This window comes from Neltuma alba, unplaced genomic scaffold (assembly GCF_004799145.2).
Source record: "Neltuma alba isolate B1F8T4 unplaced genomic scaffold, ASM479914v2 tig00010372_pilon, whole genome shotgun sequence".
NCBI lineage: Eukaryota > Viridiplantae > Streptophyta > Magnoliopsida > Fabales > Fabaceae > Neltuma > Neltuma alba.
The window spans coordinates 22,564-37,951 of NW_021635277.1; the positions used below are offsets into that span (position 1 = coordinate 22,564).

General features: G+C 32.3%; 2 long non-coding RNA genes across 4 annotated transcripts; both read left to right on the forward strand.

Moving 5' to 3' along the window:
• Nucleotides 1–2,344: 2,344 nt before the first annotated feature.
• LOC114756100 (uncharacterized) lies at nt 2,345–3,826 on the forward strand. The gene is made up of 3 exons (XR_003741408.1): nt 2,345–2,458; nt 3,511–3,624; nt 3,765–3,826. It is a non-coding gene; the product is annotated as an uncharacterized LOC114756100 (long non-coding RNA).
• A 2,796-nt stretch (nt 3,827–6,622) lies between these two features.
• LOC114756136 (uncharacterized) lies at nt 6,623–8,075 on the forward strand. 3 transcript variants are annotated; one of them, XR_003741412.1, is made up of 5 exons: nt 6,623–7,107; nt 7,217–7,456; nt 7,528–7,581; nt 7,664–7,708; nt 7,797–8,075. It is a non-coding gene; the product is annotated as an uncharacterized LOC114756136 (long non-coding RNA). The 3 variants fall into 3 exon arrangements; XR_003741413.1 differs by having other exon boundaries at nt 6,623–7,025; XR_003741411.1 differs by having other exon boundaries at nt 6,623–7,456.
• The last annotated feature ends 7,313 nt before the right edge of the window (nt 8,076–15,388 follow it).

A 15,388-nucleotide genomic window follows, 5' to 3' on the forward strand; every position in this document is an offset into this window, starting at 1 on the left:
GAGATTATTAGATGCTATGGAATTGCATAAGCAGTAAGAATTTTTTAATAAGCACATCTGTAAGTATTTTAATAATATTTTTATTTTCTTTTAACATTTATTTATCCTAGTAATTAGGAATTTTTTATAAATAATATTAATAAGTTTTGATGATGATACACGGGATTATTATTGTCCATCCCCAGAACAAATAGATTGCAGAGGCAGACGAGACCCACTCATGGATGTCTTTAATTTGGGATGTGTTTTGACCTTTTGTTTAATAGGTAAACATCCACTCTGACTCTTTAGCTCTTTAGGTTAATATACTTGCTGAACACGCTATTAGAGCGAGGAATATTTTGGATTTACTAGAGAACAGGTGACATTTTTTGGTTGTAACCTGTTGCTGTTGTAAAGTTTCTTTGATTGATTAATATATACATACCTTTTCAGTCAAAAAAAGGCACAGTGAAGGAGTAATAGAGTAGTAGATGAGTAATACATAATGAAAATAGTGGGAGCTGATGAAATTAAAGAAAAAGAGGAGATGAACATCCACTCTTAATAATATTCATAATCATGGGAAAATTTTTATCAGTTTTTCAGAAAATATTCAACAGAAAAGATGAAAAGCCTAAAATAACCCGAATAGCTACTTCATCTGAATAAAAGAAAACAACAAATCAATCAGCAAAATAATTTCGGGTGACAATTAAAATACTTTCAATAATCTCATCTATATTTTTCTAGACATTTTGTTACCAAAATATATTTTTCTAGACATGCTTCCATCATAATCTCTGTTGGAATATCCTCGACACATAAGACGACATATTATATAGGGGTGTGTAAAAACCCAATGGTCCGGTCTAGTCTAATCCAACCCGAAGTGGTCCTGTCCGGTTCAATCTAGTTCAAATTAACTATATAATAAAATTAGACTAGACTGGACCAGACTAGTTGGTCGGGCTGAACTGGGTTTCAGACCAAGTGATCATATCACCTAAACTAGTCCAGTCCAGTCTAGGTGAATTTTTTATTTTTCAATAATTTATAATTTAGATGGTGCCTTTAATTGTTTTTAATCTTTTTAGATATTTTTATGTATTTATGATGAAGTCTTAATATCTTAGGACAAGTTTCATATGATTATAAGTATTTTTTATTGTCTTAATTGTATTTATCATGTTGAAATCTTATTCTCATAAAGAAAAAAATTTAAAAAAAAAGAAAATTGGACAACTGGACTGCCTAGATCAGTCCACCAGTCTGGTGGACCAAGTCCAGTCCAACCCAACCTTGGGTCGTTACTAGACTAGACCAGACCATAGGCTATCAAACACAGTTTGACCAAAAAATCAGACTAGACTTTGGATTGGGCTCCGGTCCGGTCCGGTTCGGTCTGTCCGTCCGTTGTGTAGCCCTAATATTATATATACTCTACGCATATTATTCAAGGTGGGGGAAAAAATATACATGTTATGCAAAGTCCACCATCAGATCAAAAAACCCTTACAATATTTGGCGTTGAGGCGAAGTTTAATATTTAAAATACTCTTCTAATTTCAATTCTTAATATAAAAACTACAATAATTAATTAATTAATTAGAATAAATTAGGAAGCTAAATAAATTATTTAATTTTAACAAATATGATATGATCTCTTTAAAATACTCATACCTAATATTAGATATTTTATATATATATATATCGGTTTATAAGTTAGATAATTAGTTTGAGAAAAATAATAAATATGAAAAATAAAATAGATTAAGATCTTATATTTAGAACCAAAACAAATTCTCTAACAAGCTTTTACATCTAGAACGGAAGGAGTAAAAGAATAAAAATCATATTAAAAAAAATACTAAAACCTCTCTGAAGAAAGTGTCCACTAACCTCCATTTTCACTTATTATCTCCTTCATTTGATCAACAATCAATAATTGAATTTAATATCCTATACAAATATTATTATCATATTAAATAGAAATTATATAAAAATAAATTTAAATATTTAAAAATTTAACTTGAATAGTTTAGAAGTGCAATAAATAAATGAATTTAAAATATTAAAATTTGATCTCAATAGTTCACAAATATAGATTTTTGTGATAATATTTATATTTTTAAAATTTTTATTATTTATGAATATGAATGTTTCATATTAAATTTTAAATATTTAGATTTTTTATAGATGATTTTGTTATTTAATGTTATAATAATTATAATAATTATTTAAAAGAAAATAAATCCAAGAAGGCAGCATGAAAGGACGGCGCTTTTGGCCCAAAAACATAAAACAAAAACGAATGGAGGGCGCTGAAAACTGCATTCCCCCTGGTCGATGCGCAAACCGTGGTTCCACAATCTATCACACGAGTCCCTCTCTCGCTTCCTCTTCCATCGACAGATCGACTAGCCACCGCTCGTCGCCACTCTCCATCAACGTTCGATTAGCTTCTTCTCCTCAGAAGGTATGCTTCAGTAGCTTATTTTCCTTGACCTTTTTTGAACGTCCTTTTTTGTTTGCTTTGTGGGAAGAATGTAAGTCAAAGGCAGGATTTTGGATGTGTCAGATTAGTTGTCTTAATTGCTACCGGATTGTTTCTTCTTTTCTGCTTTGGTGCTTTCCTGGTTTGCTCTCTCCTGCTGATTTAACTTAATGCAAAAGGATTTTTTTTTCCCCTCGAAAAGTAAAGTTTCCAGTGATCAATACGAACTCCCCTACTTGTCAGTCGACTCATTAACGGAATGAACGTCCTGTTTAGAGCTTGTGAACATACATCTATTTCTTGTTCTAAGATTGGGTTGCATCTTGTACCTTCTAAGATTTAACCTTAGACAATTGTTATATTAAGTTCTTTTTTAATACTCAACAAAGGACTCTAACATCTGAATTTGACTTGGTTTGCTGGATTCATCAATCTTCTTTTTGCTTCACAATAAATGACATCCATGTGTCTTATTTACCTCAGTCTCAGCCGTATCACTGACAGGGTTCTATTTCTTAATGAACTTTTTAACTTGGCCTTTCTACCGACTAAATAAAGGATATTGACAATTATAAAAGTTAAGTCTGGAACTTCACATTTAGTGAGGACTGTTGCTACTTCGGATGATACATGTACTGGCGCCCCCTTTGAGATTACCATATACCTCACTGATGGTAATTAGTAGTCACTTAGCATGGAAGACTTATTGAGTTAATTGTGATTGCTGTATATAAATTTTTGTAAATGCTTTGGGCCATTTAACGGCTACAGGTTAGGGACAAATTGTGACATGTAGACTCAATGACTAATGATGATATAAAGTCATTTTTATTGTTCAGTATTAAAGTTTGGATTATTTGGATTCTTTTGCTTCCTCTACTTTTTTATTCTCTCTGCATGCCCTCTCTTCTCAGATCCCAGATGCGATCTTTTCTGTTTTAGTTTGTGGCTTTGATATAACGTCTGCTTCTGATGCAATATTGCGCCATATCAATAATTAATTGGTGTCTCTTTACTGACTTTTGTGACTTTAGTTGTTGTTGGCTTGAGTTCTGATTGATAAAAGAAAGACAATGGGAGAGAAGAATCCCCTAGTTTTTATGGATGTCTCTGTGGATAAGGTGCATGTTGGAAGGATGGTTTTTGAGGTACCTTTTTTTTCAATACTTTTGGGTTACAATGAATGTTGTGATACATGATGAAGTTTTATATTTTTGTGGATTTTGCAACTTTGAATTTGAGGAGAGTGGAAATCCAATCTAATGAATTCTTGCGTCCTTCCTTCCAGCTATTCAAAGATGTTGCCCCTGCAACAGTAGAAAATTTTCGTGCCTTATGTACTGGTAATAATTTGATGGTTTAGTAAAACCCTATTGTGTTACAATTACTATCCAACTAATTGGTATAGCGAATATTATATTAGTTAATTTAACTAAAATTCTTAATCTACTCAAATTAGTTAGGTAAGTCTTACATTATATACTACCTCTAGTCCTTAATATAAAAAATAATTTGATATTTAATTTGATCCTAAATATACAAAAGATATCAATCCAGTTTATCTCCTGTATTTGTAAATTTTTTTCAAAGTAGTCCTTATAGTAGTTGTATACTTGTATTAAAATTTCTATCAAATGGTAGTTCTAGTTAATACACATGATTAGTAAGAATATTCTAAAAAAGATAACACTAATTTATTATAAATAACTAACTTAACAAACTTTCTTAATCTACTCAAATTAGTTAATTTGTTCTTATATTAAAGACCAAAAATAGTATTGGGGCATAGTTTGTTTTCATTTTGCTGGGGCACGATATTTTCTGTAATTTAGGTGTGTTTGGTATTGCTGCGTTGAAAATAGGATGACACCCTTCTCTAACTTTTCAAGCTTGTAAAATTTGATATACTACTTTAGTCACTTTCACATTTTGAAATTGTCCACCTCATGGTCATGTCATCCAGGGTCATTACATGAAGCAGTTATTATTACATCATCATCATCATCGCTACTGCTAATTACATAAAAACAGATTCCTTTTTTTTTTTTTTTAATTCATACGTTGAGTGGAAATTGAAATGAGTCATGTTCACTGATTGCAAATAATTCATCTTGTTTTATATTTTATCTTCGATATTTGTCCTCATCTAGTCCTCCAATCATTTGGGTCGCTAAATAGTAGGATTGGATTAAGCCTAGCAATTGAGGTTTTTAAGAGGATCATTTTTTCCCCAATTAAAAATGCTGTCTCTTAATATGTAATATTTCAAAATGAGTGATTGAATAGTGTATCTATTTAAAAATCCTAAGCTTAACCAGTTTTCGCTATTGATATTTATGTGTGTCCGTGTCTGTGCAAATATTCGATTGATATAAAACATTATTTGTGGGGAATAATGCTACGTAAATCTGTCTGTTCCCAAACTCCACTTGGTAAGAGCCTTATGCATCGCAGACTGCCCTTTAATAATAGGTCTTTTTGGTACACAATTTGTCTTTTTGGTAAGCAATATGTCTTTCCCTTATTCCCCCCCCCCCTCACTGTTTGAGGTTTAATCCATTAGACAAACTTTCTGTGGATTATGTTTCGAAGTTGAATATCAATTCTGGAGTATGTTAATTTCAAGTATAAGTTCTCAGAGCTAATGTTCCTATAAATTTCAATTTTTTTCAGCTTTATCTTTTTGCAGGGGTTTGCAGAGAAAGTGTTCATCGTGAAAATTTTCCAGGTGAGAATTCCTTTTACGTTCTTATCATGCAGAATGCAACAATTTAAAATATTTTTGTTGTTTCATGGACATAGCTCAAAACATCTATCCCTATATTTTATCTATTTTGATAAAAAAGTTATTTTCATTGTTCTTATGATTTATTTCAGATGAGCAACCTAAACTTAAACATAATGAATGAGGACTTCTATTCATAACATTTGTGATCGCTATGGCATTGGTTCTCATTTTATAATCACGTTGAAACCTGATCACAATCTTGACAGGTTTGTTTATATATTTAACTCTTAGAGATACTTAACACTAAGAGTGTGCAGAACCCGATTTTCCAATTCAGTCTAGTCCGTCCTAAGGTGGTCTAGTTTAGTCTAGTACAGTTCAAATCAGACCAAAACGGACAAGATTGGTTGGTTGTGCTAAATTGGGTTCCAAAGTAAGTGATCAGACCACTTGGATTGGTCTGGTTTGGTCCGGGTGATGTTTTTATTTCTTAATACTGTATAATTTAGATGTTATGCTTAATTGCTTTTTATGTTGTTAGATATTATTATGTATTTATGATTAAGTTTAAATATTTTAGGATGATTTTTATATGATTATAGGTATTTTTTAATTGTCTTAATTGCATTTATCATGTCAAAATCTTGCTTCACATAAAGAAAATTTTTTTAAAAAAAATTGAGATTTAGGACTGCCTGGACCAGTCTACTAGTCTAATAGACCAAGATTGGGTCCAACCAAACATTGGGTTATTATTGGATTGGACCAAACTATAGATGTCAAACCCAGCCCGATCAAAAATTAGACCGGACTTCAGTTTAGGTTTTGGTTTGGTCTAGTTTGTCTGTTACGTAGCCCTACTTATACCTATGTTATGCTCCTTTTTTTTTTTTCTGACCATCTAGGGTGTGAACGTAAATTGCCTAGTGTGCAAAACATTGCATTTGAAGAAGTGTATAATAATTTCCTAATCCTTTTGTCTGTGTGAAATCTTTGCGTAGGTTCTATGCGGTTTTTGAAAAGCTTCTTGACGAATTTGATACATTGGATAAGATTTCAGATGCACGTTTGGGAGCAGTTCAAGTCATTGTTTGTGGTGAATATTATAAGGGAAAGTTACATTCAAGGCCTAAATAAGAAAAATTATTACTACAAGGTCTCAAGAAATCATCAAATAAATCTAAAGTCCTAAGGGACTCGTGGGTAAAAGAATCCAATTGTGAAATTACCTAGCTACTTTTGCTGATTAATTTAGTTGTTAATACATATAGTAATAGTTATTAGCATAACTAATTTAGTGGTCCATGACAAGTGTGCAGTACAGATGGACATTATTTGTTAATACATGTTGTGCGATAGTTATTAATATAATTAGTTTAGTTGTGAATGACAAGTATGCGATGTAGGTGGACATCAATAAAACTATTCAATCTCTTCTGGTTGAGCTGATCCCTCATGCCGGCTCGTAGGTGGCTCCTGACTCAATTTACTGTTCACAATGGACTCATGGCTTTAGTAACCAATTTAGAAGTTGCATTTGGCTTCGTGCAACCCGTAATTATACGTTGGCTTATGTTGGGCTTCGTGGTCAGTGTGTTGAGCCGTTGTTTTTTATTTACCTCGTGTGAAATATTTGAATTATCCCGCCAACTCCTGACCTCCAAATATGTTTGGGTTGGACATTGTGTGACCTCACTTGCTTCCCTTCATTGCCAACCTGGTATGAGGCACATAGTGAGTAATGCTCATTAATGAGCATCCTCAGATACCGAAGATGGTTTCCATGGATGAAGGGACATTCATTTCTTTATTTTGGTTCAGGTGACAAATGTCTTCTCGAAGGATTCTTTAGGAATAGTCAACTCCTTGTATTGAGTGTGCTTTCTCTAACACCAGATTTAAGGTATAATATGTATCGTTCATGTATTCCCCCTTGGTTCATGCAATTGATGGGTTTTTTTCATAGTGGCTGCTTCAAGATCAGCCATATATCATTGTTTCGTGTTCTTCAGGAATAGAGGGTGAAGATTATGGCAAGGCTAAAGGATGTCAAAGTGCGAGAGAGGATTTTGCGGCGTCTTGATATGCGGAGGTATTTTTTGATGACTGGTTTCACAGTTCGAAGTGATGGTCAAGGAGTGCATGAATGCTTTCTGTTTGGACAGGAGACAGTGATATGCAAGTCTTGGGAGCCATTCCCAGAGTTGCTGATGACGTTGCATGTCTGTGCGACCCTGATGCTTAGTTAGTGGGTAAGTTGTATGATTTTGGTCTTAGTTGGTCGTGGTTTATTAACGCTATAACCAGCAGTTGCTGCCTGCAGATGTATGCAGTGTTCTTAAGTCATTCAGTCGGCCATCGATGGAAGCATTGAGAGGTATAATGAATCTGTATTAGCCACAAAGATTATGAACGTCCATTTCACGTGACTGTTGCTTTATTTTTGCACTTTTATGCAGTTTAATCTACGACAGAACTTTCGTTCATAAAAGAACAACCAGAAGGTAGAATGATTCCTACGACGCTTACATATGGTTGCTATGCTGTTTATATTTATCGATGCTAACTAAAATTTTCTTAAATTTCCTGGAGGTGATCACCTCGAAATGTTGGCCATCCGTGGATGAAGGAAGTTGCTAATCTGATGGCTTTAGGAAAATGGTGCATCTCTTTCCGGCTCCAGCTAGGACAAGTGGATGACATGCTCACTACAAATAGTTAGCATGATAACGTTTTTTTATTAGTTCTGAGTAATCTTTATATGAAAAAATTTGTAAATCTCTTATCATGTAGATTATAAATACAAATTGAATGAAATTCGTTTTGATGCGCTTATTTATAATTAGAATGAATTTTGTGATCTTTCTCACACTGTGTTTTTCTCCAAAAACATAAGTATGAGAGTTGAGTCAACTATTTGTTAGCTAATATTCAATATTCAGTGTTTAAATAATTGCGATATATGTTTTCAGAAGATTAATAAACATAAAATTGAAATGACTTTTTATTTTTGGAATATATGAATCATAATAATCAAGTGTCCTGATAACAATTTTTTAACTAACACTCAATATTTAGTGTTTAAAGAATTATGATATATGTTAATAAAATTAATAAACTTAAATTTGAAATGACCTTTTATTTTTGGAATATAGGAACATTTGAATTCTAATAATCAATTGTTAATGGTATTGGAATGTGGGATAATTTTACGATGTAAATTAAAAATAGATGTTAATAATTAACAATCGATCATTTAGCTGATTAGTAGGTAGTAATATTGATAAATTGGATATTGAATTCATGATAGTAAGGAAACAATAATATGAATATCAAATCAAGGTAACCAATGAGTAATTAATTTTGCCTACATGATATATCTATTAGTAACATGATATATCTAACAATATTAGTATATTCGACCAATATAATTAGTTTCAATGATAATGGTCTGCCTAATGTGACCCAACATGTATACGTCTAACTCCGTAGTGTAAACTTCTAATTACAATCTAACATGTGTCTAACGAGACAAACACATTTAGATGGCCACTGAAATGCGAAGAAAATTGACTTCGAAACTTTTCCAACGCCTTAAGAGGTTGAAGAATTCATCTACGTTGCAATGAGCAATTCATTGTGGTTTTTTTTTTTTTTTGCCCGATTATGGATTGGGTTGATGGAGTAATTAAATTAAGTATTCAGTTATTTATATTTAAACCCACACCCACAATTTATGCTCTGTCAACGTCGGGTAGTATCATGATATAAGTCTGCAAAGTGTAATTTATTTAATGTTTTTGTTTGATTCTTCCATTATCCAAGTTGATCGGTAACCTAAGAGCTGACATATGGGGGTGGGGGTTTGAGTCTCCGTACAAGGTAATGTATGAGTTGTTTATGAAGCTATGTATAGGTTCTATCACAACAGAGCAAGCTGTTATTTCCATTCTTATATAAGCTGCCATACATTGAGTGTTGTGTTAAAAAAGTTGGTCAAAATATGCATGAAGGCTAGAATATCTCAGATAACATGGATTATATTTTCTGCCTTATATTTAAAGTTTTTTCAACCTTTGAAAACTTTTATTGAGTCGTCTTCTTTTTCTGCCTCCATTGGAACAATTTGCGTTGATATATGAAAGCAATATCATGTACTACATTCTCGATCCACAAAGAGAGTTCTTATAATTAAATGCAGTTGCTTATTATTTATTATTTGTATGCTATTTACATGGAAGAGAAGATTGTTACTCTTTTTTTTAGTAGTTATAATATTTTTAAACGATTGGAATCTTATCAGTGATGCAAACAGGATATATTGCATGCTTTATTTCTAGATTAATATTTTTAATTCTGATTTTAAATTATAAATATAATTTGTTATTCTATACCATATGAAATGGAAAAGGTGCATGTTTTAATTTTGATCCTTTATAGTTGATTGTAATGTTAATATATCTGCCTAACGTTATTTCACATGTCATATAATCTGGATTTCGCTGAGTGATCGGATCTGCTGATAAAGTAGGTGAAAATTTGCATGCATTTGATTTTGTTTATGAAACTCTGCTTGCATCCTGTTGTTTCATCTGTATGCACATAGTCAAAGGAAAGGGAATCTGATCATTATTTTCTTTTTTTCAGTAGAGGAAACGTTAAGACTCCTGCTACAGAACGAAGTTGCTAAGGTTCCTTTGCCTTGGTTGAAGGCAAAGCACAATTTTGGACTCTTCTTAGTCACTGAACAAACTTTTTGTTTATCTGATTTGGACCTTTTTTTTTCCCTGAGTAATCTGATTTGGATCTTATCAGTTATGCAGTCACATTCTCGAGTTTCTTAATGCTTTGGCCTCTTTGTCATTTCTCGATAATAGAAAACCTGGATAAGCATGATGGAAAACGAGAATGAAACGATATTATGAATACATAGGGATCCATGGTCTGTGTAGTCGTAAGTGCACTTACTGATTTTTTAAGAGATTCTTCTCAGTTGTCTTTAGTTTTGCAAATTTTTGTTAAATTTACTTTCCTGCAAAGATGCAACTTCACGCATTCCTATAATGTTGTTACAAATCAGAGAGGACGGTAAAGAAAGATCATCAAATGTATATGCATTAGAAGGTTAGGTACTTGTGGAAATTATTAACTTTTAACAGTTTCTTTACAGCAGTCACTACTTTCCCATATTTTTCTTAGCGTTTCTTCAAAGCAGCAATATCACATATTGCTGACAGTTTATCTGACAAACGAAATGGCAGTAATTAGAAGCAGTAAAGCAAAGTGATACAAAGTATTCAATAATATGATGACAATTATGTGTAGTGTGAGATTAGTCTGATGGTTTCTTGCATCAGTGACGTTTTCTCTATATTATATTCCAAGTGAAGACAAGAAGGTGATGATCCAGATACATAATGCATTCGGTGATACTTTGTCTACATATTCTTCTTCCAATGCCATGCTGCTGTATATCCCATGGACAAAACACCTTGTATAAATGATATACACTTTCTCTGTCCATCTTTATACGGATTAAGATATCATCATCAATGGACCATATATACTTATTCCAATGCTTTGCTGCCGTACCCAGACCTACCATGTCTGTTCTTGCTTTCGTTATAAACTGATTGATTGTTGATTCATGTTGCCAGATGACTTATCATTTAGAGTCCCATATGTTTATTTTTTATGATGTCAATGTTATATCGTGGTGTTTAAGCATTATTGCCAGCATCATATAATCTCTGATTCCTTTTGCATGCATGCAGGGTTTTGACGCCTTGGTATCCTTCATCCAATGCATAGTTTATACGCATTCGATCTCTGATTTCTTTTCACATTTTTGCCAATCAAAATGAGTAGATGTGGTTTGCATCAGTACCTTTAATACCTTCTTCATCTAACCGGATATTTCTTTGTCGAGAATCACACTGTCGTCATTTTCTAACCTTGAAAATGAAGACCTTTTTTGCTCAAACTCAAACTCAAATTTAAACTCAAATTTAGATTGAAAGTCAGATTGAACTTAAATTTGAATGTGAATTTGAATTTGTTTTGAGTTTTAGTGGGGAATTTTTGCGATTGCGTTTTGGTTGAAAATTTCTTTGCAGGTGGACAACCAAGCAAGGATCCTTCTTTATTTATAGATAACCATCTGCTGCTGATTTACTTACCTCGGCTGTATTAAATAGTCTAATTGTTTGTCCATTAGAAACTGTTATAGTCTATTGCAATTGCACTTGCTGTTCTAACTCCCATCATGTCAAGAGTTTCTCTTCTGAAAGATCTCAATGAAGGGACCGATAGGTGGAGGTCATTGTGAGGGTTATTAAGAGTCCTGAAAGGAATCATATACAGTATCTGATGGGTAAATTTGCTCTGTCATCATGTGTGATGATTTTAAATCATGTTTGAATGATTAAATTACACCATCTATGCAATCGCTAATTTGTATCATGTTCTTTCAGATATGGTGGCTTTTGTCCTGTCACTGGGTTCTCTTGAAGAATACAAAAAGGATAATAAATCAAAACACAAAGTAGCCGATGGTCTTGGTTGATGAGGAGAATTACACTAACATCATTTCTCCTTTATCACTTAATCAGTTAACTTATTAATTATTAATGTTAAATGAAGTAATGAGAATTGGCTGGATAATAATGTCGGACTGATAATTATATAATTATATGTTATTTGTATTCATATTTATTTGTTTATATTTATAATTGTAAATATAAATTATAATTTTGTTATAATATTATATATAATACTCCTCCGGTTCTTCATATAGCACTTAATTGTTGAATTGATTCTGGTCTTAAATATAAGACCTATTTCTTATATTTATCAATTTTTTCTAAATTAACCTTATGGATATTCCCTCAACTATAATCAAGTAGAAGATGGAGAGAAGATATTTAAGAAGATAATTATGGTATTTTAGAAAAAAACATGTCATATTTCTCATAAGTAACTAACTTACCTAACTTTCTTAATCCAGTCAGATTAGTTAAATAAGTTTTATATTAAGGACCGGAGGAGTATTGCATATTACAATTAAGTCAAGAATTTTTGTAGCTGATGTTATGAGCATGAGCTATTTAGTAGCTGAGTATAATTTTTGCAGTGTTTTTTTTTATGGTGGATGTTCAATAAATTAGTTTAAGTTTTCAAAGCTGTGATTTTGAATTAATTGTTTTGTACCATGTTTTGTTTTAATATTCCTAATTTCTGCTCCCCGTGCAACGCACGGGATATCTAGTGCTAGTTAGTTGTTAATATGTGGCGCGTTAATTGTTAATATAACTGGTTTAGCTGTCAATGACAAGTGTGTCATGCAGGTAGATATTAGTTGTTAATACATATCCTAATAGTTAATATAAAAAGTTAAATTGTCAATCACAAGTATGTAGTGCGGCTGGACATTAATTGTTAACACATGTCAGCAATAGTTATTAATATAACTAATTTAGTTATAGATAACAAGTGTATTGAGCAAACAAGTATTCAAGGAATATTAAATATTCGTCTTATTATGAACAAATATTTAATATGCATTTCCTTACAAAAGACTAATTTGACAAGAAATGAAGTCAATGTTGCTTTACCACGGTCAGAATAATTTTCATGTCAAATATGAGAATTAACAAAATTAGTACAAGAGAAAAATATGGAAGAAGACACTAAGTCATAATAATATATACTACCTCCGGTCCTTATTATAAGACGCTATTTGACTTTTATTTTAGTCCTAAATATAAGACCCTAATCTATTTTGTCTATCATATTTATCCACTTTTTTCTATGATAATCCTTCTAATAATAGTAGTTATAGATAACAAATTTGACTAGTAAGGATATTTTAGGAAAAACAACACCTATTCATTTCAAATAACTAACTTAACTAAGTTCCTTAATCTCTCCAAATTAGTCAACTGGGTCTTATAATTAGGACCGGAGGTAGTATTTACTTTTGCAATCTGCCCATCTATGTAGCTGCATGCCCATTTAACTTAATTGCTCGTTAATTCCTTCCTCTTAAATCGTTTTCATGAGAAGGAGGAGCACTCGCAACACTCAAAATATATGGCCGATTTTAGTAGAGGACCATGTCACTTTGGAATAGCTCGTGCATGCTCTGCATATGCCGCATGTGCTCCGGTACCAAGAATCATCATAACGGCAACATCTTGTTTATATTTCTTGCATCAAATAAAATGTGACATTTCGTATGATTCGAGTTTTATATTTATGCATTCTGGCCATTATTTTTTCCCCATATAATGAAAAATATAAAATGCTTTGGCGTTACATTGTCTAATATCTAAACTGGTGACTTTCAACATAATCATAATTGGTTGACAAAGAATTACGAGATAACTAATAAAAAAAAAAAAGAATAGTTACATATATATGGCTATTCAATCAAAGACACAAGAAATCAATCAGCCAAAATCGAATAGCATATAACTATCATAAGCTTAGTCAAGCTAGTTGAGACAATTAACCAAATGAATAAGGACTAAGAAATGTATTCAACTCTTAGATACACAGTCAAATGCATCTCTAATGCTCTATTCGACTCCATCTTTAATGATTTCGTAAAAAGCTGCTACACAAATTTAAGGAGTTTTAAGCAATACATGGTGACAAAAAATTGCAGTTGTATCATGCACTAAATTGGAAATTTTAAGTGACGATCCATCGCTTCTTTCATGCATATGTCTAGGCAATCATGTAATATTCCTACTAGGAATGATAAGAGATCATAAATGAATCTTTACTTTAATATTACCAAAATAAATAAGAGAAAAGTTGCCCCTCCATCTTGTGCTTTTCTCATAATTTCAATATACCCTAAAACTTCTAATATGATTGCCTTTTGAATTAAATAATTACAAGAAGAAACAATGGAATAAAAAACTTGAAGTGGCCTTGGGCACGGCTTCTTGAGGAAGACCTTGATTCGTATGAGAGGATGAAGATGACGAGGATTCTTTATGACAGTATTGGAGAGTCACGTTGCAGGAAAAGAATATGCCATAGATCAAGATTTGCGGTTAAACATTGGAAAGAAATGAAAAGACACAAGATTAGGGTGGGAGACACTGACAGAGTGGGAGACCGGGGTTGAAGGAAGAGGGTGGGATTCAAACAAACGGGCGAACTTTTGGAAATTAATCATTAAGGACAACTGCGTAATTGTACATTCCAAATCACTCACACCCAAGTTCCTAGGGACTTCAGATTTGTTTTGTTATTTCAAGGGATCTTTTAGTAGTAAAATGTCTTCTTTAGCACTCTATAGTAATTGCCCCATATTATAATGAAGATGGTAGTGCATGGTTGAGGTCTTGGCAGGACTGGTCAACTCTTTTTATATCTTCTCTGTTTTTTTTTTTTGCTCATTTATTCATATCAAAGAGGTTAAGACAGCTCTTAAAAAAATAGACAATGGTAAAGTCGTTATACTTGACAGTATTCCCATGAAAGTCTGAAAATGTGCAAGCGGAAGGGTGAACTATGGCTAACTGAGTTTTTTTTTAATAAAATTTCACCTCCAAGACTATGCCAAATATATGGAGAAAAAAGCACTTTAGTTTCTATTTGTAAGAATAAAGAAAATATTCAAAACTATTTAAGTTATAAATGACTAAAACTTATGAGCCATACAATGAAGTTGTAGGAAAAAAATAATTGAACATAGGTTGAGGTTGAAGACTCCCATTTCTGAGAACCAATTTGAATTTATGCCAGGGAGGTCTACAACAAAGGCAATTTATTTACTAAAGGGGTTAATGGAAATATATAGGAGTAAAGGAAGGGATTTACATATGGTTTTTATTAACTTGTAAAAAGCTTATGATCATGTGCTAAGAGAAGTACTTTAGAAAACTTTGGAAAAATAAAATGTGCAGGTTGCATATATTAAAGCCATACAAGATATGTACAAGGGGATAGCTACTAGTATAAGAACATCTGAAGGTGAAATAAAGGACTTTCTTATTAAGATTGACATACACTAGGGATCTTTTTTGAGTCCTTACTTGTTTAATATTGTTATAAATATTTTAACTGAGCTTATTCTAGCTATAAGAAATCCCTAAGTGCATGCTTTTTACGAATGACATAGTGTTCATAGCTAAATCAAGAGAAGAGATTAACTCTATATTGAAGTT